The sequence below is a fragment of the Mus pahari genome, chromosome 2 (assembly GCF_900095145.1).
Source record: "Mus pahari chromosome 2, PAHARI_EIJ_v1.1, whole genome shotgun sequence".
Classification (NCBI taxonomy): domain Eukaryota; kingdom Metazoa; phylum Chordata; class Mammalia; order Rodentia; family Muridae; genus Mus; species Mus pahari.
In genome coordinates, this window is record NC_034591.1 from 65622116 (window position 1) to 65650028 (window position 27913).

The following is a 27913-nucleotide window of genomic DNA, read 5'->3' on the forward strand; positions in this document are numbered from 1 at the left end:
GCCATTCTGACTGGTGTGAGATGGAATCTCAGGGTTGTTTTGATTTGCATTTCCCTGATGGCTAAGGATGTTGAACATTTTTTCAGGTGTTTCTCAACCGTTCAATATTCCTCAGTTGAGAGTTCTTTATTTAGCTCTGTACCCCATTTTTTACCAATCCTAAATCCGATAGAGGACTTATATCCAATATATACAAAGAGCTCAAGAAACTGGACTCCAAAAACTCAAAAAAACTCTTTTCTTTTTTTTTAAGACAGGGTTTCTCTGTATAGCCCTGGCTGTCCTGGAACTTACTTTGTAGACCAGGCTGGCCTCGAACTCAGAAATCCGCCTGCCTCTGCCTCCCAAATGTTAGGATTAAAGGTGTGCCCCACCACCGCCCAGAGTGCCCATTTCTTATAAGCCATGAATTTTATGGTATCATCGTGTATGTACAGTGCAATTCTATGTATTCTATCTTCAACTCCTGAGATTCTCTTTTTCATCTCTTGAATTCTGTTGTTAAAGTTTGACTTTGTGATTCTCATTTAACTTCCTAAATTTTTTGTTTCCAGAATTCCCAGGCTGTTGACTAGGCTTACAGAACTGGGTATATGTACAACCTGTTTGGAACAGACTTCAGATTTGATAGAAAGTGGTTGGTTAATCCCATAAAAGTCATGCCACTATTGCCAAAGAATTCCCATTTTCTCTACAGGCCTGTTTTAGTGTGCCTGATTCATACCTAATATTATTAAACTTGAACCCCCCCCCTCTTTGTTTAGTTTGGCTGAGGATTTGTCCATCTTATTTTTCTTTCCAAGGAACCAACCAAGTTTTTCTTTATTTGTTTACCCTTTCTATTGTTTTTCTGTTTCTATTTTATTAATATTTGTCATGACCCTAACAATTTATTTCCATAGACTGAGTTAGTTTTGTTTGTTCTTTTGATAATTTAAGATATAACATTAAGTTATTTAATGGAGGTCTCTTTGATTCCTTAAAGTAGGAACTTAAAAATGTCCCTCATAGGAGCAGTTTTATTATATTCCACAGGTTTGAGGATATGGTATTTTCATTTTCTTCTGAGAATATTTTTATTTACTTTTTTATATCTTCAAGGACCTGTTAATTGTTAGATCATGTGTTGTTCAACATCTGTGAGTTTATGTATGTTCTGGGGTTGCTCTTATTGTTAGTTTGTAGTCTTATTCCATTGTGATCAATAGGATACAAGGAATTATATTATTTTTCCTACTTTGTTATGACTTGATTTGTGTCCTAATACATGATTTATCTTCAAGAATGTTATGAGGGCTACTGAAGAAAAAAAGCTGTTTTCCTCAGAATTTGGATAGAATATTCTGTAGATGTCTGTTAAATTCATTTGATATACGATGTCATTCAATTTAGATATTTCTTTTGTTTTCTCTTTGTCAGAATGACCTGTTAATCAGTAACATTGGAGTACTAAGGTTACTACTGTGCTGGGGTTAATCTGTAACATCACATCTTGTAGGATTTGGTTTGCAAAACTGGATATACCAGGGTGGGGGGCATATATGCTCAAGATTACAATGTCCTCTTGATGGAATATCACTTAATTGGTATTGAGATATATTTTGCTAAGTACTGGATCAGTGATACCTGCTTGTGTCTTTGGTCCATTTGCTTGAAATATCTTCTGTATTTTTTAACTCTAAGATAATATCTGTCTTTTGTGGTGAGATAGATTTCTTGTAGAGAGAAAATGGAAGTTCCTGCTGTTTGATTCAGTCTACTAGTCTATGACTTTTGATTGAGGAATTAAGGTCATTATTATTTAGAGTTACTATTGAAAGTTATCTGTTTGTTTATTCCATTTTATTGATTTTTATATTGTTTGGTATTTACTTCCTCTTATGTGTTGCTATCATTCTAACAATGATTTATTATTTTTATGACCTCATGGATGTATATGTTTTTCTCATTATTCTGATGAATTTATTCAAGCATCTTCTTTAGGGTTGACTTACTAGTCATAAAGACTCTCAGCTTATATTTGTTATGAAATTTTTTACTTTCCCTTCAATTATGACAGGCAGCTTTGTTGAATGTAGTAGTTTGGTTTAGTAATTATCTTTTCAAACTTGAAATGCATCTTTCCACTCCCTCCTGGATCTTAGAGTTTCAGTTGACAAGTCTGTTACTACCATGATTCCCCAGTCTTTATGTGACTGGGCATCTGTTTCTTGTTACTTTCAATACACTCTAATATATATATATATATATATATATATATATATATATATATATATAAAATAGTGTTTTAATTATAATATGATGAGAGTATATTCTTTCCTGGCTTTATCTGCTTGGTGTCCTCAAAGCCCCCTGTATTTGGATTAACATCTGCTTTCTTAACTCTAAGAGAGTTTTCTGCTACAATTTTTTTCTGCGTATTTAGAATGATTTTTTTCCTCTTGTATCCATTATCTTTAGATTTAGTCTTTCCAGAGTGTCCAGCATACCTTTAAATTCATGTTGGTACATTCTTACTGTGTTATCTTTGGCCTTGACCAATTATTCCATACCTTGTCTTTAAGCTCAGGTGTCTTGCCATTTCTTTAATCCACTCTGTTGATGATACCTTCCACTGAATTTTATTTGACTTAACTACATTTTTTTAATTTTTCACCATTTCAGGTTTCGTTTTATTTTTTATTTCTATCTTTTTAATTTATTTTTTATATTATTCATTTTTGAGATTGTTTTATTCAGTTCTTTGTGCTTTTAGAGATACTTATAGTCATAGAATTCTCTATTTTGGATTTTATCTAAGTCACTCCCACTATATGTCATTACTTAGGGTTAACAGTTTTGGGGGGAGTCATGTTGTCTTGGTTTTTCATGTTTCTTGTTAGTATGCTGGATTGTATATATTGGGTGTTATTTTGTTGTTTGATTTATTTTTATAGCTATATTCTTTTGGTTGAAGTAGTTGAACTTTGGTCAAAGTGTGTTGAAATGAGAACTAGATGTGCAAAAAACAATACCTTTATCTAGGAGTTTTGGGATACCTGAATAAAATTATATATTATTCCCTGAGTAGGATATTCAGACTCCTAGATTTTCTTTTACTTTTTAATACTTGTTTGTGTTTTCCCTTGTGGATGAAAGCATGGAGCTAATCTTTTCACCTGTAGAACAAGGGTTTTGTATGCAGGAAAAATGTGCCCATCCCAATAGGTCTAGTATGGGCAACCCTGAATATGTGTAGAAGGTAGAGGTTGACTTCTACAGTTATTCCACTATATAGAGATCTTTACAAAATCTATCTTCCTTTTTTAATTTACCTTGTCCCTAGAATTCCTATAAAACTGTTCTGTCCAATTACTTTTACTAATGTTATCCAACAGTCAAGTAAGTATGTAATTAACCCTGATCTAGGATTTCACACCATTCATGGGGCATCAAAATGGCCTCTCAATATTTGAAATATTAGTAACACAACAATGCCATTTGCATCCTTGCATGCTAGAGTATATAAATAAGGATTAATAACTTTTACCTTGATGGTATATAAATGAGGAAGATTAAAAAGATGTCTCTTAGTTAAGGCTTTCATTGCTATGAAGAGACACCATGACCAAGGCAACTCTTATAAAGGCAAACATTTAATTGGGTCTGGCTTTCGGGTTCAGAGGTTCAGTCCATTATCATCAAAGTCGAAGCATGGCAGAATCCAGGTAGGCATGACATGGGAGGAACTGAGGATTCTGCATCTTGATCTGACCGCAGCCAGGAGAAAATGACTCTTCCACACTGGGAGTAGCTTCAAAGCCCACCCCCACAGTGACACACTTCCTCCAACAAGGTCAAACCTCCTAACAATACCAATCAATCCCTATGGGCCAAGCATATTCAAACTATAACACATGACTCCTTAAAAATTCCCTCTGATTGCAACCATCCCAGAAGTCTCGATCAGTTATGATCTGGAAGGATAATTCACATTGGGATATAGGTAGAACAAGCAAGGAGTTAGGTTTAATTTTAACGAATTAAAAGAGAAAAGGTAAAGTAGATCATCCAGAGTAGAAAGAAGCAAACCTACTGGCCAAGGAATACCTCTAGCATCTGAATGTATGAATCCTGATCTACCATTTCTCCTCTCCTTCTCTACCCCAGGGTAGTGTAGGAGACTCTATTTCCCCAAATAGGTGGAGACCTTCTTAGAAATGAGCCTTACCTACAATTCATCTGTTATAATGAGATGTAAGAATATGTATAAATGTACAAGTGTTTATATGTTGAGAAATTTAATAGGAGGAAGAGCAATGATGTCTAGTATACACTACTGGAGGTGTTATAGGATCTCGATGAAGCTTGTTGAGACCAGCTTTGTGGTTTTTCTGAGAGTCCTGTCTATTTTGCTACCAGGTCAGCTTAGCTATCTCAGAGCCAGCTGCAAGTCTTCCTATTTACCTTTCTCAGTGTTCTCTTGACTGCACTGTTTTAACCCTGATACTTGTTTATAACATTTATCAGAAAAACTTAAATCTAAGAATCCCATCTAACCATACAAATAAGATTCTAAAAGCTTTTTAGAGAGATTTATATATCAATATTTAATGTATTTAGTGTTTACGCCAGATTCAAAAAATGTTTAGTCATCTATTTTAAGGCAGCTTGCTGATGTGCTTTAAAATTTGTATTGTTTCAAAAGAGAAAAGAGATTAGTGAGATGTAGCATTGCTGCAGTCTTGTAAGTCTCATTAATATCTGGCTGTATAGAAGTACTGAGGTTCTCAGCCCTGGGGGTATAATTCAATGGCAGAATGCTCGCCTATCATTTGCAAGCCTCTGGGTTCAAATACCAGCACTGGAATGGAAATAGGGTAGGAAGAAATAATTAAAGGAAGGAAGGAAGGAATGGGAGGAATAGAAAGAAGGAGAAAGGGGGGAGGAAGGGACGGAGGGACGGAGGAGGTTAGATAGGAAGTGGACTATGGTTGCCACATACACTGTTTACAGGACTCTTGTTCTAGTACTTTTTTGTTGCATAGTTGAAAAAGTTATATTAGGGCACAGAATCAGAGGTCAAAGAGCCACTCACTAGACAGAGAGACAGGATTCTCTGGTTCTAGGACAAAACATCCCTGGGACACAAACTGAAATGCAGAAATACCAAAAAACTATCCACAGGGTATGTATCTTGAGATACAGGTTGAAGGGCAACCACAGGGCACATGTAAACACAGAAAGACACAGAGGATGTCTCTAGAACAGGGAATATACTCAAATTTGAGAATTGTGGGTTGTAATTAAAGCATGATTTAACAGAGAACCCATTTATAGTGAGATATTCTTTTCTAAGAAAGTATTCCATAGTAAAATGAAAATCGTGGTTTGCACATTGCAAATCTTGAAAACTATTCAGGATTTGTAGCCCACTTAGCGTGCATTGCTCTTTGGTTTGCTCATATATATACCAGTTCTTTCAGCCATCATAAAAACAATAACTATATTCAAGTAAGTTCAATAAATATGCGTTATTAAATTTGAATTTTATGACATAGAATTTGGTTACTTCGCATGTTTTAAGAAGCAGAAAATACACAAGTGAATATTTATGGGTATATTTACAATAATGTTTTCCAAAGGACTCATGGAAAATATCTCAAGGGGATTATTTCTTTGGCATGGGGAACAAAAAGAATAGCTTTCAATGAAATAAGCACAATACATCAGAAGATGTGTTTCCATTTAAGCAATGTTTAAATGGGATGCAAAACAAGATACAATGTTGGAAACATCCAAAAAAGCTCGCATCTCTCCTCTGATTACCCCTAACCTTGACACAGTTGGTAAGTAGTTTCACTAATGAAATCTTGCAGTAGTCTGAGAAGCTCTTTGGGAAAGCCCAGCTGTGGTACCTTGTCTGCCACTGATGCTGGGTGATTAGCCTTCCCAGCCTGAAGCACAATCAAGCATCTCTCTTCCAACTCATGGACTATAGGACTCTTATGGAGCTTTTACTTACTGTTTAATATTTTATGGTTGCCAAAATTAGAGAACACTTGGCTTAAAATTCAAAACTCATATACATGTATATAAATAAAACTTTTTATCACCTTTAATCTCCATGTACCCAATGGCTGTTACTAATTTATTTTGTAAAGGTTGTTTTTTGTTTTGTTTTGGTTTGTTTGTTTGTTTGTTTGTTTTACAAGATGTGAGATCAGGGGCTACCAAGATGACTGGAAAATATTTAAGAGAGCTGGTTATTCTCCAGATGACCCAAGTTTGATTTCCATCACCCACATAGAGGCTTACAACTGCCTGTGACTCCAGTCTCAGGGAATCTGGTGCCTTCTTCTGGCTTCCAAAGGTACTAGGAAATGCACTTAGTATACAGACATATATGCAGACAGAATACCTATATGCATAAAATAATAAAATTAAAAATCATATATATATATATATATATATATATATATATTCCTATCTGTACAATGATTTCTTCCAAAGACACTACTCATGAAAATACCACATAAATGAAAAAAATGGGGCATTACTAACTAGGAGACACCTTCTTGGTTAAGTGTTCACCATTCTAAATTCCAACACCATGAAATAAGTTACACAGTTCTGTATTTTCTATAAAAATAGCAGTGCTTGTATTACTTTTGTTCAGTGTTATAATTGAGCTAAGATTGTGGGATTGGTCTATATTGCATACAGAAGCTTTTGCCATCGATACAGTTTTCTCTGGTATAAATATGTCACAGTTTAAATTATTGACAAATACATTCTATATTAGTGCCCTCAGTCTATACTCAGAAAGTACGGGGTAGTTTTTAAACAAAATAAATTTTTCTCTCACAGTTCTGAAAGCTGGAAGTCCCAAGATCATGATGTTACTAGATTTAATGTCAGGGATTCTTCTTCAAAGATGGCACCTTTTGCTTGTGTTCCTGACAGAGGAGCAAGGGGTTGGTTCTAGTTCTCTTATAAGGGTACTCATCTCACTTGTGAGACTGGCCATCATTACCTGGTCCTATCCCAAAGGCTCTACTTCCTAATCCTATCTTCTGAGGAGATGTAATCTCAACTAGTGAGTTTAAGGGATAAAACCTTAAAGCCTTGAGAGCACTTGGCTTATTTCTAGTTTCAATCTCATAAAATAATGTTTTATACCTTCTCTTCAGTGGTACATGCTGGCATGTTTGTTTGGGTTCTATTTTTATCTAAAAGCTGAAGCACTGATCATAGACCATGTGAGTCTTCAACCTTAGTAGATGATTTCAAATACCTTTCCCCTTAATTTTACCAACTGACAAATCTACAAAAGCTATTAAAGCTTTTCACTCTACATACTCTACATACTTGACAAGTGTTGGTCTCTCTCTCTCTCTCTCTCTCTCTCTCTCTCTCTCTCTCTCTCTCTGTGTGTGTGTGTGTGTGTGTGTGTGTGTGTGTGTATTTTGTTTAGTGTATGATGTGTTCTTAATAAAGTTGGGAGATTCATGTCCCTAATACTAATTACCTTGAACACCTCTTCCTAGGTTTATGAGTCTTTGAACTTCTAAAAGTGGTTATTCAAGCAAGTCTCCCATACTTCACAGGAACATAGTAAGGGTGGCAGTGTCTTTAAACTTCCTAGTAAATGTCAATTTTTCAAATGATTCAAGAAGCCTGTATGAGAAATAAGTAAATAAAGAATAAGATACCTGGAAAACATATAAGAAAAACAATAATACTTAGAAATAAATATAAAACAAATAGGGGAAACATACAGTACAAGCTGAAGACAATGTACAAGTGCTAAGTTCAACTATGCATACGTGGAGTCCCAGAAAATAAGAGAAGGCAAAAGCAATCACTGTTGAATTACTAACTGTGAATGTTCTGAAAGTAGTGAGACATTCAGAAGCACATTGAAAAGCTGATAAGATGGATCACTGGGTAAAGGTGCTTGCTACTCAGCCACAAGATTTGAGTTTGATCCCTAGAACCAATATACTTGAAGGAAGAGAGCTGGCTCCTGCAAGTAAGTTGTACTCCGACTCCTATCTATGCACCATGGCACACGCCAACACACACACACACACACACACACACACACACACACACACACACACTAAATAAGTAAATAAATAAATAAATAAATAAAATATTAAAATGAAAAAACACCTCGAATCTAATTTTTAACAATTAAAACTGTCTATAGTCAAAAAGAGATTATTTTTTTGAAGGCCAAAAGAAAACACACTTTATATCATTAAAGAAGCCAAAATTATATGGACAGCTTCTCAGCATAAACACAAGAGTCATATATATGATGGAGGGATATCTCTAAAGCACTAAAAGAAAATAATTGATGACAGAATGTTCTACTTCTACTGCAAGTATGAAGATTGGGCACTTTAAGCAAACAAAAGATGAGGGGATGTTTTACCAGTACTTTTGCCTTTCAGGAAATATAAAAGATTGTTTTGTGTAAAATGTTTAATAAGCACGGTATCTGAGCTCATTGTTGAGACCCTGAAAATTAGGGATAATACCTGAACATAAGTGGTTTTGGTGTCTTAAGTCTAAAGAACAGTCCTTCAGATTCCCAAGTCAGAGCTAAAGAAGGCCATGAGACACCCGCTGCACACCTGTGACCTACAGACTCTATTCTTCTGGACTCTGACAGGGCCATCTATCCTCTGATCTACTGTCTGACTACCCAGCTCTGATGAATACCTGTATCTGCTGTCGGCAGAAAGCTTGGTGCCAGTTTGCAAAATTTTTCTTTAGTGAAAGTATCCTCTGCCTCTGCCTTTGATTTCTTTATTTATTTTAGATATTTTCTTCATTTGCATCTCAAACGCTATCCCCAAAGCCCCCTAAGCCCTCCCCCCACCCTGCTCCCCAACCCACTCACTCCCTCTTCCTGGCCCTGGCATTCCCCTGTACTGGGGCATATGATCTTCGCAAGACCAAAGGGCTCTCCTCCCATTGATGGCCAACTAGGCCATCCTCTGCTACATATGCAACTAGAGGCACAGCTCTGAGGGGTACTGGTTAGTTCATATTGTTGTTCCTCCTATAGGGTTGCAGACCCCTTTAGCTCCTTGGGTTCTTTCTCTAACTCCTTCATTAGGGGACCTGTGTTCCATCCAATAGCTGACTGTGAGCATCCACTTCTGTATTTGCCAGGTACTGGCATAGCCTCAAACGAGAGAGCTATGTCAGAGTCCTATCATATGTCAGAGTCCTTTCTGGCATATGCAATAGTGTCTGGGTTTGGTGATTGTATACGGGATGGATCTCTGGGTGGGGCAGTCTCTGGATAGTCGTTCCTTCAGGCTCTGCTCTAAACTTTGTCTCAGTAACTCCTTCCATGGGTATTTTGTTCCCCATTCTAAGAAGGAGTGCAGTATCCACACTTTGGTCTTCTTTCTTGAGTTTCATGTGTTTTGCAAATTATATCTTGGATATTCTAAGTTTCTTTTTTTTTTGCATTAATCATTTTATTTGTTTACATTTAAAATGTTATCCTTCTTCCAGGTCTCCTCTCCACCCCATTCCCCTCCCCTTTGCCTCTAAAGAGGTGCTCCCCCACCCACCTGCCCACTACTGCTCACCCCTTTAGCATCCCCCTTCTCTGGGACATCAAGCCTCCACAGTACCAAGGGCCTCCCCTCCCACTGATGCCAGATAAGGCCATCCTCTGCTATATATGTAATTAGAGCCATGGACCTACCCATGTATATACTCTGGTTGGTGGTTTAGTCCTTGGGATCTCTGAGGGGTCCAGTTAGTTGATACTGTTGTTCTTCCTATGGGGTTGCAATCTCCTTCAGCTCTCCTTCAGCCCTTTCCCTAACCCTTTCATTGGGGTCCCCGGGCTCAGTCCAATGATAAGTATCTGCATCTGTCTTAGTCAGGTGCTGGCAAAGCCTCTCAGAGGACAGCCATAGTAGGCTTCTGTCTGCAAGCACATCTTGGCATCAGCAATACTGACAGGGTTTGGTGTCTGTGGATGGAATGGATTGCACAGTAGGACAGTCTCTGGATGGTCTTTCCTTCAGCCTCTGCTCCATTTTTGTCCTTGCATTTCCTTTAGACAGATACAATTCTGGGTTAAAATTTTTGAGATGGGTGGGTGGCCCCATCCCTCCACTGGGAGCCATATCTATCTACTGGAGGTGGTCTCTTCAGGCTCTATCACTAGAAAGTCCCAGACACCAGGGATGCAAAAAGGCTCCCAGGACCCAATGGGGATGACATTAGCTAAAACAACCGTTAGAAGATAGAACCTGACTTTTTATTTCTTAAGAAAAACATTTAGTCACTTTAAAAAATAACATAGCACTTCTAAGGGATTTTCATCCCTGAAAAGAATAACAGAGAAGTGAAATAACACAAGGAAATCACAACCTATGAGAAAATGTGTACAACTGTTTTTAAGATGAGAAATGCTGCAGGGTATTTCATGCTGGGAGTAATGACCCAACAGAAAGAGAAAACATGAGGATGAAAAGAACTCAAGTATGCCACAAGAGCAAAGAACTTGATCCAGCAGGAAGCAAAGGGATTTGATGAATGATTGAAAGTGGGCCCACATGAAGGGACATCACATTTATATTGGGAAAATCTTATACTCAGTTATAGACCCGGCTGTAGATAAATTCAAAGGTGCAAAGATGACTTCATTCACCTGATTGAGTCTACTTTTATTCCTGAGATTAGAAATCAAATTACATGCTGACCTTGAAGTGTGATGGGAAAGGACTGCTGGCTAGCTGTAAAAAGAAAATGAGTGAAAGATGACTTGACTAGAAAGGTGGTGGGATTGTTCCCCTCTCTGACAGCTGATATTCACAAGTGTAGACTCGGTACCTAGTACCTTTGGTTCCTCTTGTCTGCCACCTAGTTCTGCTTCTGAGAAGGAGAACAAGACTGGCTTCCCAAAGCCACCTTTCTAGGTAATGTTACCTGTTGAGGAAGGCGGAAGTGAAAGTACTTGGGGTTTGAGGGGGAAGAACAATGATCTAATTATAACAAAAAAGAGTAGAAACCTAGATGCCTACATATAGAAAACTAAATGGGACCCCTATATCTTACTCTAGATAAAAATCAATTCAAAATAGATACAGGACTTTAATGTAAGACTTAGTCCAGCAGGAGAAAACATTTCAAGTTCTAGACATAGACAAGGCTTTTTGAGTAGTATTCTAATCACTGAAGAAATCATATCAAGAATTGACAAATGAAATTACATCAAATTTAAAAGTCTCTACACAGCCAAAGAAACAACTGATGAACACAGTCTACAAAATGGGAGAAAAGTTTTGACTGCTACACATCCAATAGGAGATTAATAATCAGAATACATAAACAAGTAAAAAGTTCAAACTCTAAAATATCAATAATCCAATCAACAAATAAACATTAATTAAACAGACACTTTTCAAATGAAGTACATGAAAAAGGTGTTCTATACTTTCAGCCCTCAGAGAAATGCAAATTCAGAACTACACCAAGATTCGATCTCATCCACATCAGAATGCCTGTCATTAAGATACAAAAAGCACCGTGTGCTGATTGTAACACAGAAACAAGACCTTCTACATGACTAATAGAAAAATAAATTAGTGTAGGCACTGTGGAAACCAGTGTGGTGGTTCCTCAGGTAATAAAACACAGAACTGCCATGTTTTGCCTCTCTTGAGCACTTACCTAATGAAAGCAAATACAGCACACACAGATGCACCTTAATACCTGTGTTTATTGCAACACTATTATAGAAAAACTATAAATGTGTGTTAATGTATACATGTATCTATGGTGACAGGAATGGATGCTCGGCTCCATGCTGTCATCAGCAGCAGCCTGAGGAAGTTCCCTTGATCTTAGGTGGACCTTAATCCAGGTTAAAATTGTATCCTTGGATTTATTGGAGAAAGGAATTTCAGGTTGAACCAATCTGAATCCATGTTACAATTTACTAACGATATTTTAATATGGATCTTAAGCATGTTAGTGAAGAGAAAGAGAAAACTAAGCTCAAGAATATTAGTATATTTACAAGATGGACGCTAAGGAGAACCTGGCAGCTTTACAATCGATAAGGCAAAACTCTAGCTCACAGTAAGTACAGAAAGATAGTATATTTTTAAACAGAGTTAACAGCCTTATTTGAGAAACCCAGAACTTATTCTAGCCCTTAAGCCTGGATGATGCCCATTTTAGTCAAAAGTGTTTATATAGAAAAAAGTAATATTGTCTCTATAAGAGCAACCTTCACAGCCAATGTTAATTGTTCTGTAATTCTTGCTTTTCTACTGACAGGAAGATTCCACTACACTGCCCTATACCCACCTTGAGAGCTCCTTTCCCTTCCAATGTTCTCATAACTCTCCTGTCTTCATATCCTGGCTCAGATGGGTAAAGAGAATATAGCATGTACATAGCAGATCCACAACAATTCAGCCACAAGTGAATGAAGCTTGAAGGGTATAGACTGCAGGAAAATTAAGGGAATAGGAGACATCATGTTAAGTGAAATAAACTAGCTTCACAAAGACTATGTTCCTTATCACATGTGGAATTTAGAGAGGAAAAAAAGATATGAAAATTTTAAAAGGAGTATTAAGGATGTGGAAAGGGAAAGGGAGCAGAAAGGACGTGAAAAGGAGATAAACATATCAACATATATACATTGCTTGGAAATATTAAAATGAAATTTATTATTCTGTATATATAATATATGCCCGTAATCTCCATAGAAAGCAAAGAATGGGACAGAAAGTGAAGAGATTTTTAATATAATTATTTAAACTGTTGAGAAACTAGAAGTCCATGTCAATGTGGAGTCAGATATAAATACAATTGGGATTTTCCCAAGTACCATGGAGAAACTAAGATTGAATGCTTATTCATACAGAAATAATAACAGCTAGTTAGGGATAAGGTGGAAAATACAGATTAAAAAGTTGATGGAGTTAAGTGTAGCTTCCAAAAAAAAAAAAATTACTGGATTGGGGAACCAGGATAAGTGAACTGAAAAATTAAAGGCAATAGTTACAGGTTCATATCATTACAATTTTTAAAATCCAGAAAAGCAATGACCAGGTCAAAAATGTCACCATGGGACGAGGCAGCAGAACTTAATTACAGTAAAAATAGTTAGAAGTGAGTTTCTGTAGGTCACCGTGGCTCAAAATTTCAATGACTGTATTTCTAGATAATTAAGAATATAACTATGTTTCAATTCCAAAGCTGTCAGTAGAATTGATGTACTGAAACTAAAGCCTGAAATTCAGTAAGCATTTTGTTGCATATCTGTATATATAAAATAGAAATAAAGTTGAATTTTAAAAATTTGAAAAATGATTTCCATGATTTTTAATATTTTTAACTTATTTAGTTATTTCACAGATTATATGATGCATTTTGGCAATATCCACTCCTTAAATTCAACTTTTCAACACATCCTAGATACCCACAACACATCCCTTTCCATAACTCCCCCCACCTCTTTTAAGTCTATTGGTGTGTGAAGCAATCTCCCAAAAGCCATGAACCCTAATAGCTCCTCCACTCACAGTAGGTTCTCATGTGCCTACCATTCATTACTAAATGCAGATTCCTCCTTCACTGAATTTGGATGGAGCATGTAATTCTGGATTTCTATAGATGATATTGGTTACCGGTCTAAAAACATCGTGGAAAATAACAATAAAGGAAGACCTCACATTAGTCAAACCATGTGTATAATAGCTCAGACAGAAATCAGGATTTTAAATATTTTATTGTTCCTCCTTTGACCCTTGGAAAGCTGTGTTTCTCTACTTCACATAGGCTTAATAAAGTATAATAAATATCATTCCTGTGTATCCATTGAATTAGCAAGTTTGTAAACTTTGGCTATTCCTGGGTTCTTTCTACTTGGCTATTTCTAAGCTCCCGATGATTGGCTAATGTGAGGATAAACACAGCTTTCCAATTGACCAGTAACACCTGCCAATATCCTACTCTTTGATCCAACATTTTGGATGTCTCGGTTACCTTTCCAGGACAGACATGTAGTATATCAGTGTTCATAACTCTACACCTACCTCAAGCAACTGTTATTATTTCAATAAAAATGTTAAATCACTCTTTCCATTTTGTATCTTTCCTGACCAAATCTGTAGCTACTTGAAACATGTGATTGATATCTCATTCTATTTAAAATAACTCCCTTTCTGCAAGCCTGAGCCATTGCCCCAGGAACAGGGTTCAGTGTTTCAGTTTTCTTCAACTTATAAGCAGGAAAGACTGTTGACTGCTTCATGCAAACATAGCTTTGACCACCTTTCTACCCAACCTACTCCAAGTATAGCAGAACCTTTAGAATTATGACACTTTTTGACTTTTGAATCAGAATATGCTCAGATACCATAATACTGCATTCCAGTGTGAGTAGAAAAATAATTAGATTTATCAAGGGTTAGGAGAAGCACATAAGTTATGTGGTAGAATGCCCACATCAGCATAAAAACTGATGAACAAGAGGGGCAAGCCAGGGCTCTATAAGGGGACTTATGAAGCAAATAAATGCACAGCAACCCAGTGAATGATGAGATGATTATCCAACCAGTTGGGACTATCTCAAATAACTATTCTTGTTAGTCCTTTAACTACATTTAACTTTTTAATTATTGGACAGTTTTATATATCTATATAATTAATTGTAGTCATTTTCAGTTCCAACCCCCCTCCCTCATCTTCCTACTTTCCCCACTGGAACCATTCTTTTGGGCAAGTGATTCCTCCAGCTTTCATGGCTTCTTTTCATTTGTTTAACATATAGTTATTTGCCTGGTTATCAGTGTGTGTGTGTGTGTGTGTGTGTGTGTGTGTGTGTGTGAGAGAGAGAGAGAGAGAGAGAGAGAGAGAGAGAGAGAGAGAGAGATTTACTGGAGCAGTGACAACTTATGCATGGCTACATCCCTGGAGTAAATGGCATATCTTCTGATCTTCTGCTAACAACTATTAATTGCCAAGGCTGTCTCTGGGAGAGTTGGGCCCTCATGACCCTCCCCCCATCTATGGTGAAATGTTAATGGAACAGGTTTTGTGCAGTTCAAGGCTCAGAGAACATTGTGGCAGGAGGCAAAAGAATGTAACAGCTGAGAATAGGTCAGCAAAACATGTTTTCTGAGCATCACATAAACATTGAATGCACAAACACACTGTAGGTTTAACCATATATAATTAAAGCACATATCTAAATCTTAGACAGAAATTAGTCTGATAAATATAAAAATATTCCAGATGGACAAGCTAGGTGAGCTCTGTATAAAACCTTTGTATAAAACCTCTGTAACATTCAGGTTTTTTTTTTTTTAGAGAGATCAAGATAGTTTATTTATTTTAAAAACATATTTATTTATTCATTTTTTACTTATTCACTTTACATCTCACTCACTGCCTCCACCCAGTCACATCCTCCCATAATCCTTCCCCATTCCTCCTTCCCTTCTCCTTTGAGCAGATGCAGATTTTTCTGAGTTTCTTCCCTTCCAGGCACTTCAAGTCTGCAAGGCTAGGTGCTCACTCTACCACTGAGGCCAGGGAAGGCAGCCCAGTTAGAAGTACATATCCCACATACAGGCAATAGCTTTTTGGGATAGTCTCTGATCCACTTGTTCTGGACCCATAAATGAGTTTATTTTTAGCATATTGTTGTAGTGCAAGCTAGACTCAAACTTGCTCTGTGCTAGAACTTCTGATTATCCTGAAATTTTCTTATGCTAGCTTCACATACAGACAGATGTCTAGAATTACAGGAATGGACTAAAATACATGGTTTTATACAATGCCAGGGATTGAACCCAGGGCTTCGTGCATGCTAGAAAAGCACTTTGTATAATTTTATTTTACTTTAGAAATTATTTTTGTCTTTCTAGCTGTAACTCCACTGAAAAGTCTCCTATTACAGTCTTCTTTTTTTTTCATTTTTATATATTCAATTTAACAGTAGGCTTTAGGATATAAACTATGATCACTATATACATGCATATAAAAGGTAATACAATATTTCCTTCATTTTAGGAGGTGTAATCAATACATAGCAATTGTACATGTTTATACATTTTGTGGTATTTCAGTACATGTACCTAATATATACAGATCAAGTCAAAGTGATGAACATTTTAAAGCAAGCTAAATTTTTAACTGATATCAGCTTAATATCCAGATTAAGCCAAACATCCCAAAGTATAAGGGCAGCAGTGACAAGGGTTCTCCCCATGTGACACTGAAGGTCTTTTTGTGTGTCAAAATGGCTATATCCAGAGACCTTATGATCTTTCTTGTTTTGTATTTATGTGTGCATATGTACGCAGTGCATTTGTGATGACTCTGTGTGTGAATATGTATTCATGCAAGTACACATACTTGTATGTACATGTGAATCCCAGATGTCAGTATTCATATCTTCCACTATTCTTCTCCTCTGTATCTTTTGAGACAGAAAGCACTCAAAAGACTCAGAGCTCAGTGATTCGCTAGGCTGGCTAGCCGGGAATTCAGCTACTGGGGAGCCAAACTTAGTTCCTCATCCTTGCATGGCAAGCTCTTCACCAACGGAGGCAAATTCCCAGCCCACGATATTTTTTAATTTGAGTACTCTAGAAATAATGCGTTCTCTTCTTTACCAGAAACTTGGTATAAATAGAAACCACATGCAAATAATTCTCAATGCAGGGAAAAGAAACATAGATGTTGAAGTCAACCCAAGTCACAAACCACATACAGAGGGATAATTATACATAGATTATATAAGTCCTGTGTATCCCCTTTCTGTGAAAGATATTGTGAATCAAATATCTTTTGACGATACATACTTCTATTTTCTTTCAAACACAAACTCTTCTTTATCATATGTCCTCTACCTAGTTTCCCAAGGATCTGTACTTTATGTCTGACAATTGGTTTATTTTTTTCTTTACTAAATATATGTCTCCTGCCTACCTCAGCATTGTGTCTCTTTTTATCCTGGAATGGACATAGTGAAAAGACCTTTTATCACACTCTCTCTGTCCTCTTCTAAGTGCCCATGTTTCCTTTTGATTTACTCCCTATGCCAGAGTTTTGATATTTTTGAGAAAAAGTCAGAAAGGTAGCTCTTTCTGCCTGCGTATTTGAATTGGGCTAGTATGGTCATTCAGGAACTATTCAAAGTGACAATACACAAGATGATACAAAAGATACACACAGGCCTGGAAGGGCTCTGTGTCTAGCTGATTTACATTTTAGCACTGCCAACTGTAAGGTCTTACTATTGTCCACCTTGCCAAAGGGATATTGTGTGCAGGAATGGTATTATTAGTGATGTGTTGTATCGCCTATCAATAAAAGGCATTAAATAAAAGAGTGCATTTTTATTGGGTAATATTAAACCATTCACTTCCACATGCACTTGCTTTAACCAGCTTGAACAAATTAGTTATTCTCAGTAGATTACCCTCACTGTTAATTCTATAATAAAAGATTCTAGAGATGGCGCATTACTATCACTGGCATTATAATTTTTATTTCAGAATTCTAGTAACTGAATATTCATTATCTAATTGTAATTAAAATGCATGATTCTCTTAAGAACGCTTATAACTATTTAAATGAATATGAACTTTATTAAAGGGATAAAAGCAGGATATTAAAATTATTCCAAGAGGGTAAGTTTTGTTCTTGAAGAAGTGTAAAATCACAGTGGTGATAAGTACAGAGTAAGGAAAGGAAACAGGGAAGTCACAAAAGTAACAACCACACAGATCCCTGCTGGGCTATGGTCGAATAGAAAGTGTCAATTAATCAATCATATGGTCATCACACTTTTCCTCAATGCTATAGGTTGGAGTTTATGGTTGCCACAACAACTCACCTGACAAATTAAAGTTTTTCTTTGGCTTATATTTTGAAATTATGTTCCAGGTCCATCATCATGGAAGGCATAGCTGTAGGGGCATGAGACAGTTCATCCTGTTGCATCTGCAATTGGGAAGCAGAGACATGAAGTGGTGCCTAGGCTCATTGCATTCTTTGTATTCAATCTAAGAACCCAGGTCACAGAATGGCACTGCCCATATCTAGGGCAGATAGTCCTACATGAACTAACCTTATCTAGATCCTCCTTCACAAATATGACCAGATGTTTGTTTCCATGGTGATTCTAAATTCTATCAAGTTGACAAACAAGATTCCGCTATACTTCATTTTATTGCATGCCTGTTTTCTATTATTATGTGAGTATGTCACAATTTTTGTGATCTTTTGTTAATGAACATCTGAGATACATATCTTCTCCAATTTTTGAAAATTAATATCATTAGTTGTATTAATAAAACCTGGTGGTTACACAACCCTAGTTGCTTAAGATATACACAGTCTGTTTTAGTCACTTTTTTGTCAGTGTGACAAAAATGTCTGATGGAAACAACATACAGGGAAATAATTTATTTTGGCTCGATTTCAGAGGATTCAAAGCTGTTTGACCCTAACATGTTGACAATAGTAAGAGACAAATAGTAAGTTTGCTTTATGGCCATACAGAATGCAGAAAAAGAAAATGGGCAAACAGGAGGAGGTCAAAGCAAGACATGGCTTCCAGAACCATGACCCTAAGTGACTTCCTACAAAATCCCACCTTATCTTTTCATTAAGCTCCAATAATGTCATCATATTACTAATCCATTAAGAGTATTAATTCATTCAATCATTCATTCATTCATTCATTCATTAGGTCAGAGCACCCATTATAACTATCCCTATAGACTCCCATACAGGAATATTCAGAGGTACACTTAACTAAGTTCCTATGTATTTCTCAGTACAATCATGTTGACAATCAAAATTAACCATCCCACTATTGTTGGTTGGTGGAAGTGAAAGCATAGAGTGTTATATATAGCTTTCATAGTTAGATGTTAAGGACATGCCAATTTTCTCTTCCATTTTGCTCTTTATCTCATATATTAGTTTAAAGATCTGGGAATGGCTTTCCACAAAGCTATATTTAAGAAGCCACTGGATGCCAAAAAAAAATGCACATGGACAGCCATGATGCTGAACATTGTGTATTAATAGATTAAAATGTATGACATAAAAAGTTTCTTTTCCAGAATACTGGATTATACAAAGCTAAATATACTTGTATCCAATGAAGAGTTTTACACATTCATTACAATATAGTTTTGGCCTTCCAAGACTGATATATTAAGTATACATAGCATCCACACATGCCAAACATCATTTTGTCTTTTCACAAGAGGGTGTGTTACTATTTTCCAAACTTGTTATTTCCAGAAACCCCAAATTTCAAAAGTGTCCTTGATCATTATGGAATAAATTATTCCACATAAATTTTGTCTATTAAAGCCTTAATCTCTAATGTGACTATATATGGAGATGAGGCTTTTAGTGAAGTAACTAAGGTTAAGTGAATTTCTAAGAATGGTCCCATGATCCAACTCAGTTGATAACATTATAAGAAGATGTGTGAGAGAGCTCCCTTCTCTCTTTTTACACATGATCACAGAAGACATGATCACAGAAGACATGATCACAGAAGAAATGTCACATGAGGACACAGGGAAAATGCAAGCCAAGAAGAGACTTCATTAAAAACTTACCTTAATGTCATCTTGAGATGAACTTTCTCCCCTTCATTACTGTGAGGAAAAGAGAACAGTGTTAAAGACACACAATCTGTGCATCTTATTTCAAGGTACCCAGAGCAGAATACAAGCAGAGACACTCTTGAAGAAGATTTATAATTGCTCATCAAAATAGTGTACATCTCAAAGAAACGAAATAACTAAACCCTTTACAGGAATGTTTACGTCATATCTTAATTACTTTTCTATTATTGCAAAGAGACACCATAAACAAGGAAACTTCTAAAAGGGAATTTCTTACAGTTTCAGAGGATGAGCACATGCCCAGCATAGCATGGAATGGGAGGCAGGCATAGCACCAAAGCAGTAATTGAGAACTCACAACTGACCCATGAGGCAGAGAGAACCATCTGGGAATGACATGAGCTTTGAGACTTCTCCTCCACAAGGCTATACCTCTTCATTCTTTCCAAACAGTTATATCAACAGAGGACCGAGCACTCAAATATATGAGCATATAGAGCTATTCTCATTCAAACCACCACACATCACTTTCCTCATCTTAGATTAGTGACAACTGGGTACTCTATAAAAATCATGTGGCAATTTCTCCTACATTTTCAAAGGGGAAAGATAAATTCACACTTGCTTCATTCACTCCATAAAACTCGATGATGGATTTTTGCATTGCTAAGGTACTAATATAGCCATGCCAGATGTTGCCCCTCACTCCTTTCTTTGATGGTAAGTACAATCTCTCTATTGATAATGATGTATTTCCATCACTTCTCTTCTGAACAGATGGTTTATATATTGTCTGATAAGTTGGACAGCATTATTATAAATGATTTGCATTCAAGATTGTAAAGTAAGTTTACCAAAAGAGATGACCTTGATTTTTTTCAAATCTAATGAACTGAAATTTTAGAATATTCCTGAGTAGTTTACTGAATTTCTGTTTTCTCTTAACCCAAGATCCAGCTGTGTATAGCATGCCACACATCTGAAATACTCATGAGGAGATATTCCAGGAGATTCTTATTCCAGTCATTTCCTCTTCTGACACAAGAGGAACCAAAATCCTTTTCCCAACATATGTTGATGTCACATTTCAGAAAAGCTGTGTGCTTAACTGTCAGTGATTGACATTACACTTTAGGATGTGCTCCTTGTTCACAATATGCCAAACAAGAGGATGCTGGAGGTTTGCTCCCAGCCATAGCAATCCTGTTCCAATCTCTCTGCCCTAGAAGTCATAGGTGCTATCCAAGGTTCAAAATTAATATTAGCAAATTAATTGCAGATGTACAGGGTAAAATGCAAATAACTGTATCAACTCTGTATACAAAATGCTGAGCACCAAAGTCGCTGTGAGATGTACCAGATTGCTTTTAACATTCTCACACTGACTCCAAAACAAGAGTGTAGGGAAAATCTCTACTCTTTGAATTCCCATTGGATTATGAGCCACTGAACATTTGTCCATCTCACCACCAGAGTTCCCTTTCATACCCATCAATGGTTTCACATTCATTTCCATGACTGGTATGTCTTGTGATGTTTTTTATACCAGACATTATATAACATTTAACAGAAATGACATTTTTTTTCCTGACAGCCCTTTTGCTTTTTCTCATTTCCCTTAGCCATAATTCTCTTGGATTCCTTCCAAATTTCAGATCATTTATTGTGGATCTCCTTGATTCATCTTTCTCCCTCTATGCTGGAGTCTGATAGCAAACTTAAGCCCCTTTTCTAGCTGCCTCTGATTCTCAGTGCCAGTTCCTAAGTGTCAATTTAAAGGTTTGTTTTTATTTGGGTCATCTCACCTTAAAGTGTAATGTTTTTCATTATTGTAGCCAAGGGGGTGTGCCTTTTGCAGATGTTTCCATCCATCAACATCTTCAAGGTATTGTTAACATAAAAACAAATATTGAACATCTTAGGAGCATCACATTCTTCAAAGCCCAGTTTAAAAAAAAAATTGGTCCCTACTTTCAAGCAAGTCTTTTGTGTCCACTTCAGGAGCAAAATGGCCTGTTAGGATGAAGAAGGAATAGAAAAGTATATATATTTTTTAAAAGTATGAAGTTTGTATAGAAAAGATAGGGACAATCAATATGAGTAATGTTGTCATAGATTTCTGTTATGTGGGAGGGACTTTAAGGGTGGCTACAGGAAGAAAAGGAAACACTTCTCAGTTAAAAGTAGAATTTTTGTGTCATTGGAAAATAGAACCTGTTAAGATGGGAAAATCCATAAAATAAAAACTCACAGAATATCATCCTCCCTTCTAGGACCAAATGGTTTAGGAAAGATGCTCTTTTGAACAAACAAAGTTAACTAAGCAAAAATCATGGTGCAAAGGACTGTTTATTATTTTCATAATTGGGGAAATTTATGTACAAACTACTAAAGAACTGTAGAATTACCTTGGTACTTGGCACTTAGGTGAGAAAACCCAACATTAAGGACTCTCTGCTCCTTGAAGCCATTTCCAAAGAATGAAACAAAGACAAAATTGGATACGTGGATTTTTAATGAAGTGGGTATATAATAATATCCTCCAAAAGTCATCCAGCCACACCCAAGAATCACTCAGCCAAAAGAAGGGATGTGAATTAAGCAAAAGGCAGTCAAGGTGGACATGGACACACTGGCAGAGAGAAAAGAACTTAATACCTCTCCTCTTTGTTCACTAAAACACTTATTGAAGTGAGCATGATAACTCCATTTTTTTCCAGGATAACATGAACTTTAGGCAGAAAAACTGCATTTCACCTTGTTAGGATACCAATGGAAGAAAACACACACACACACACACACACACACACACACACCTTATAACTGTGGACTTTAGCTGAAGGGCAACCACAGGTTGTGCTGTGCAGCCCAAATCTCTGGGCTTGTTTACTTGTTGGTGGTTTGTTTTGCTCTGCTATTTGAGATAGGCTCATATCCAGTAGCTCTAGCTCATCGGAAACTCACTATGTAGACCAGACTGGTCTCAATCTTGCCTCTTTTTGCCTCAGGAGAAAAGCTGGATTAAAGGCATCCTCTACCATGATCAACTCTGGTTCACTTTTACCTATGTGATGGCAGGCAGTTCTGAGGAATGCTTGATGAAGTGTAGGCATTTGAAAGGTGGAAGCCACATCTTTGAGATCTACCTCCTCTCTCAATTCCTCATCCCCTTGCTGCCCTGACAAAAACAAGAATGGACTCATTCATAACAGAATCAAACTAGATAAAATTTGATACCCTAAAAATAGCCTAGGTTTAGAAAAAAAATTTATAGCCAAAAAGAGAAGTAATAAATTGGTTTTCTCCTGGGTGCAAAATAGGTTTTCAGAGATACCTGGATTAGCTGTGTCAGTGCTATTTCCTCCTTCAAATGATGCCACAGAAACCTGGTCATTCCTGGAGAAATCTGAGAGGCTGATAAGAAAGTCTGATTTGCACAGCTATTGCTGGAGCCCTCACTAAGTCCCTATCACCAGCTTGAGAAAGCATTGGTTGAACCGAGAGAGTGAATGAGATTGCTGGGCCATGTCTTTTGGAGTGAAAGAAATAAAAAGCCCAACTGAACTAGATCACTCTAGAATAACCTTGTCCAGTTTTAACATGAAGGTAGACAGTGGTACTGGCAATGGAAATGGCCTTCCTTTTCGGAGTTCTATGAAAAGACAATGTAGGCTGTGCTTTGTGGTCCATATATAGAACATGTGATATGAAATCAGCCAGGAACAACAATTAAAGCATAAAAATAAGGGGTTGTAGGAAATACCTAAGTCAGTCAAGAACTTTTCCTTGCAAGCATGAAGATCTAAGTCTACCCAACACTGGAGAAGAGAGATAGGCGTATTCCAGGGTATGATGATCAGCCAGACTTCGCTGAGTTTCAAGCCAGTAATGGACACTGTCTCGGAAAATCAAGATGAATGCCATCTCAAAAACTATAGCTAAGATTATTCTCTCCAAATTTCTAAATTCAACCATTCATATGCCCATGTAAACACACATGCACCTGCACACATATATACAATTATGTACACAGACAAAAGAATCTCTCCAAAAATCTNCCCAGCCATATTCAAAGGCCAGTGAACCATGGAGAAAGACTATGGCCAGGCAAAAACAGGTCAGATGGCCAGGTGCATATGACATTCCGAATTTTGCATCTTTTTGTTTATTTAACACATGGGAGAAACACTGAGAAAACCAGGTTATTTGTCACGTGCTTGAAAGATATTCAAAGCCAAGATAAGGGATGCCTTATCCTGTCCACTAAGTTTTGAGATGTCAGGCACTGACCATGACTTGCTAGATATTCTGAGACACAGAAAATGGCAGAAGGCGGATCAAGTATTCCCTCTTGCCATGAGTTACAAAAGCATAAGCAGCTCTTGCATAGATTAAAAAATAAATATTGGTGGGCAGATTAAATTGTAGGTAGTACAAAGCAGTCTTCCACCCAGTGAGACAACTTTCCTATGGAATAAAAATAATACATTCCTGTGTCACTCAAGGGAAATCAATTGAAATTCTTTCAGGATAACTTGAGAAATACAAACATACATCTTCTCTTCAAGTTTAAAGAGCTGGAAATTTCTATGTTTCTATTAGCTTAGCCACTAATCAGTGGAGAATATACGATCAAGCATTGTTTTATTTCTAACCTACTACCTAAAAAATGAAGGAGGTTGTTAAGTAGGTCATTTCCCAGACATTACTGTTCTCAATGTTCATTACTGTCCTGGGTAAACCCTGTAGGTCCAGAAGGCCTATCCTCAGTAGGTTCACATTACAAAGAACCTCAAAGGAGTTATCTTCCAAGGATCACACTCATGAAAGATGGCCCCAATATTCATTAATTTTATGCACATGGAAGTATACTAAAATTGTTCCAGTAATAATTACTTGTTGGTTTAGAATTAAGAACCTAGGTAGAGAAAATGTCACCCAGGTAAATTAACCAACTTTCTAATAGGGAACAATTTAAAGACTTACCTTTAAGATGTAAGTTTTGAACACCTTTGCTACTCTAATCATATTTAAAACTTTTATAGAATATTACCTTGTAAAGAAATAAAATCTTAATTAAAGACAGCTAAACTTACAGAAGTGAATGGTTCAAGATTATTCAAGAAATTCAGTATAAGAAAGGTTTTCTTTCTCATCTCTTCCCCCATTAATAGTAAACTCATCCTGATGACTGTTTTGGAATTATGCCTTGTGAATGTCTATGTGTGTTTGTGTATTTATGTAATCACAAAATACATGAAGCCAACTACCTTTAGTTACCTATTTGTGTTTATTTTATAAAGTTCTATAAAATAACATGTCTGCCCTCAGGGATCTTGCATTCCAGAAAGGCAATTCAGAGAAAACCATTTTGCATAAAATCTCAAAATGATGATAGGGGCTTTTCTAAAGAGACTCTAAATGAAACAGATAATTGTCTAGCATTTATAAAAGGTCTCATCTATTCCCACTGAAAAGAAGTAATTGAGTCTGTAATTACTTTCATTTCATAGGGGACATAGTCATGGGTTCTAAAGATCTAGTTGTGACGGGTGTTTTCTTAATTGCTCTAATTGCTTTATAGGGAACACCATCATATAGCATTGAGGAAGTTTCAATAGTCAGTGGTAACTGAGGACATCATTGGAAGTATTCAGAAACTTCTACTTTGTTGTGTGTTAGAGGCTCAGCTGTTGTCAGCTTGTGGTGATCCACAGCTGCAATAGCTCATGCGTGATAGACAAGCAGGGGCCTTTCCTCCCTATACAAAAGGACATCGAGGAGCTGGCAATGCTGCTCCATCTTGGGATGGCAAGGCATCCCTGGAGAACATTGTCGCCTCTGCCCAAGCTAGTTATCTCAAGAGGCCTGGGAACATTTCTCCCTCTTCTCACATCATTCGTAGGGATCCAGTGAGAAAAACAAAATCACAACAAATCTAATTAAAATATTTAATTGAATTTTATTCTCAATTCTAGACATGAGAAACAGTTCATCCTTTATTCTATGAAATAGATGAATGGGCCGATGATCTCAACAGAAAGGGTTAGCATCATAGGCAGGAAAGGGCCAAAGGAAGCAGAAAACCAACAGAGAGCAGATACATCCTTGCAAAAGTATCCTTTACAAAATGAAAATAGAGAAGGCTTGCTTAGGAAATCTCCTTTCTAGAAAACTGGCCTGTGCTATTCTGTAGCATTGGCACAAGGGAGTCCATGCTGGGACAGCCTGATTGGCTGTAGCAAACAATGGTTTCCCACAAATTTCTTTGACAGCCTCACTAAGGTGTTGTTTCTGCCAAGAGGGTGGGAAAATGGTTTTCCTAGCATTCTCTGGCAGGCTACCAAGACTCCCTAAAAGCTTCCCTAAGGAAAAAAAAAAAAAACAGGATTTACAGGACAGACCTCTAGAATGGGAACTTTTATAATATCTGGTAGTAAAATAAGCTCTCCAGAGTGAAAACATCAGTGTTTGTTTTTAAATAAAGTTGTTGTGGTGGTTTTTTTAAAAGTTTTCACTGAGCTAAGGGCAGGGCTGAGATGCCTGTTTGCAGGTTTGTTTGTTGTCTCCACGGGGAAGGGGACAAGCAGCTGAGTATAACCAAATTCCTCAGGAAAGCTGTACTAGAGTAGAACAGCTCTAGGATGGACCCAGAGACTCAGGTTTTACTTCTGTAGCTAACAGTTCTGTGAGACCATGCAAGAGTCTGAGTCAGAACTCATCTGAGTTGGATAACAGAATTCCTCTATTGCACAAGCCCACTATCACATATCATTAGTGTATTATGCTAACGTGATAGTACATTAATGTCTCCCTAAATTAGATTGACCTCAATCTCTAAAGGTCAATGATTCTAACAAAATCATGTTTGCATACAAAACTTTACATTAAAAAAAAAAAATCATGCAGAGTCCTAAGAAGAATATCAGGTAAATCCTTTTGAGGGTCAGCTGCTCTCTGGGCAGGTGCTGAAAAATATCATCAGAATCTGTGCCAATCAAACCACTGTGGAGTCGCTTTCATAGGCAATGTGGGATATAATGTTCTTTTTCATTCTATATTTCATATGTATCTCTTTGAAACTTTAAATTCTGTGAACTTCTATTCAGATACTTGACCAGAATAGATTGAGAAGGTAACTTTTTCATATTATCTAGGGTGATAAAAATTTTTAATTTTTTTTTCAGATATAGCAAAGAATATCAGTTTTATGGGAATTCGCTATACTCTAGGAAAGCATCAGTAGATCAGTCCAAACTAGTTCCTCTGAGAATAACGCAGATCCGGTACCTGCTTGGTGTGGTATATGATGACATAGGAGCAATTGTATGTAAAATTCTGCAGATATTCTTGAATTTGGGACATTGTGTATAACTTCAATATGTAAGATTAGTTGAGTGTATCTTGATAAGTATGATTTCATCTATAAATGAGAATTACACAATGAGGGTATAGTCTGACCACACTGTAGTGCATGATCCCACACCCAAAAATATCTAGGCAGTCATGATTGGATTAAGTGGGTTATAAAAAGGGGGGATAACATAAAAACGGGAAGGGCATGAAGATCTGGGAGGAGTTATGAAGAGGGGAGGGGAGCAAATATTATGATCAAATATATTATATGAATACATGAAATTCTCAAATAATAAAAATCTATGTAATTAGGTATGCTATCAAGCTAGAAGATATGGAACAGGTAAACTACAGGGCAAACAGAATAACACAGGCAGAAATCCAAACGGGGCCAGCTCCACTCCTCCTTATCCATACAGCCAGGTACTTAGGAGCACCTGCTCTATGCTGGAGACTTCCAGGAACTATTTCAGTTCTTCAAGTAAACACAGAGAGACCAGGAAACAAAAGATATCCTGTATTTAGCTGATGCACAGCAGGGAAGAAAGTCTCCAAAGGAATTGCTTCAAACCAATTAAAGAGACAAAGATTTCTGTTTGGTACTTCATTCTGGTGAGTTTGTTGAACTTTCTATTAACTCTGCATGTGATCACCTGTGGCACATGTGGTTTGATCTAATTTCCACCAAAAATAGCCAATGGCTTATTAGTTACGAGTTCTGGAAATCAGAATGTCAGTTCTATTTTCCATCGGATGACCATGCCAGAATTGCCTCTGAGCCACACTCTGAGCAATTACTGGGGAAGGAGGGCAAACTCTATTTGGAGATTTACTCAGCACATTTCTGAACAACTATTAAAAATGCCATTGGTGATCAGACAACATAAGCTATAATTCTAACACAGCCTCCCCAT

General features: G+C 36.9%; 1 protein-coding gene across 1 annotated transcript in view; it reads left to right on the forward strand.

The window, feature by feature from the left end:
- Cntnap2 (contactin associated protein like 2) overlaps positions 1–27913 on the forward strand; it is a 2102194-nt gene that overhangs the window by 1651050 nt on the left and 423231 nt on the right. The window lies entirely within an intron of this gene.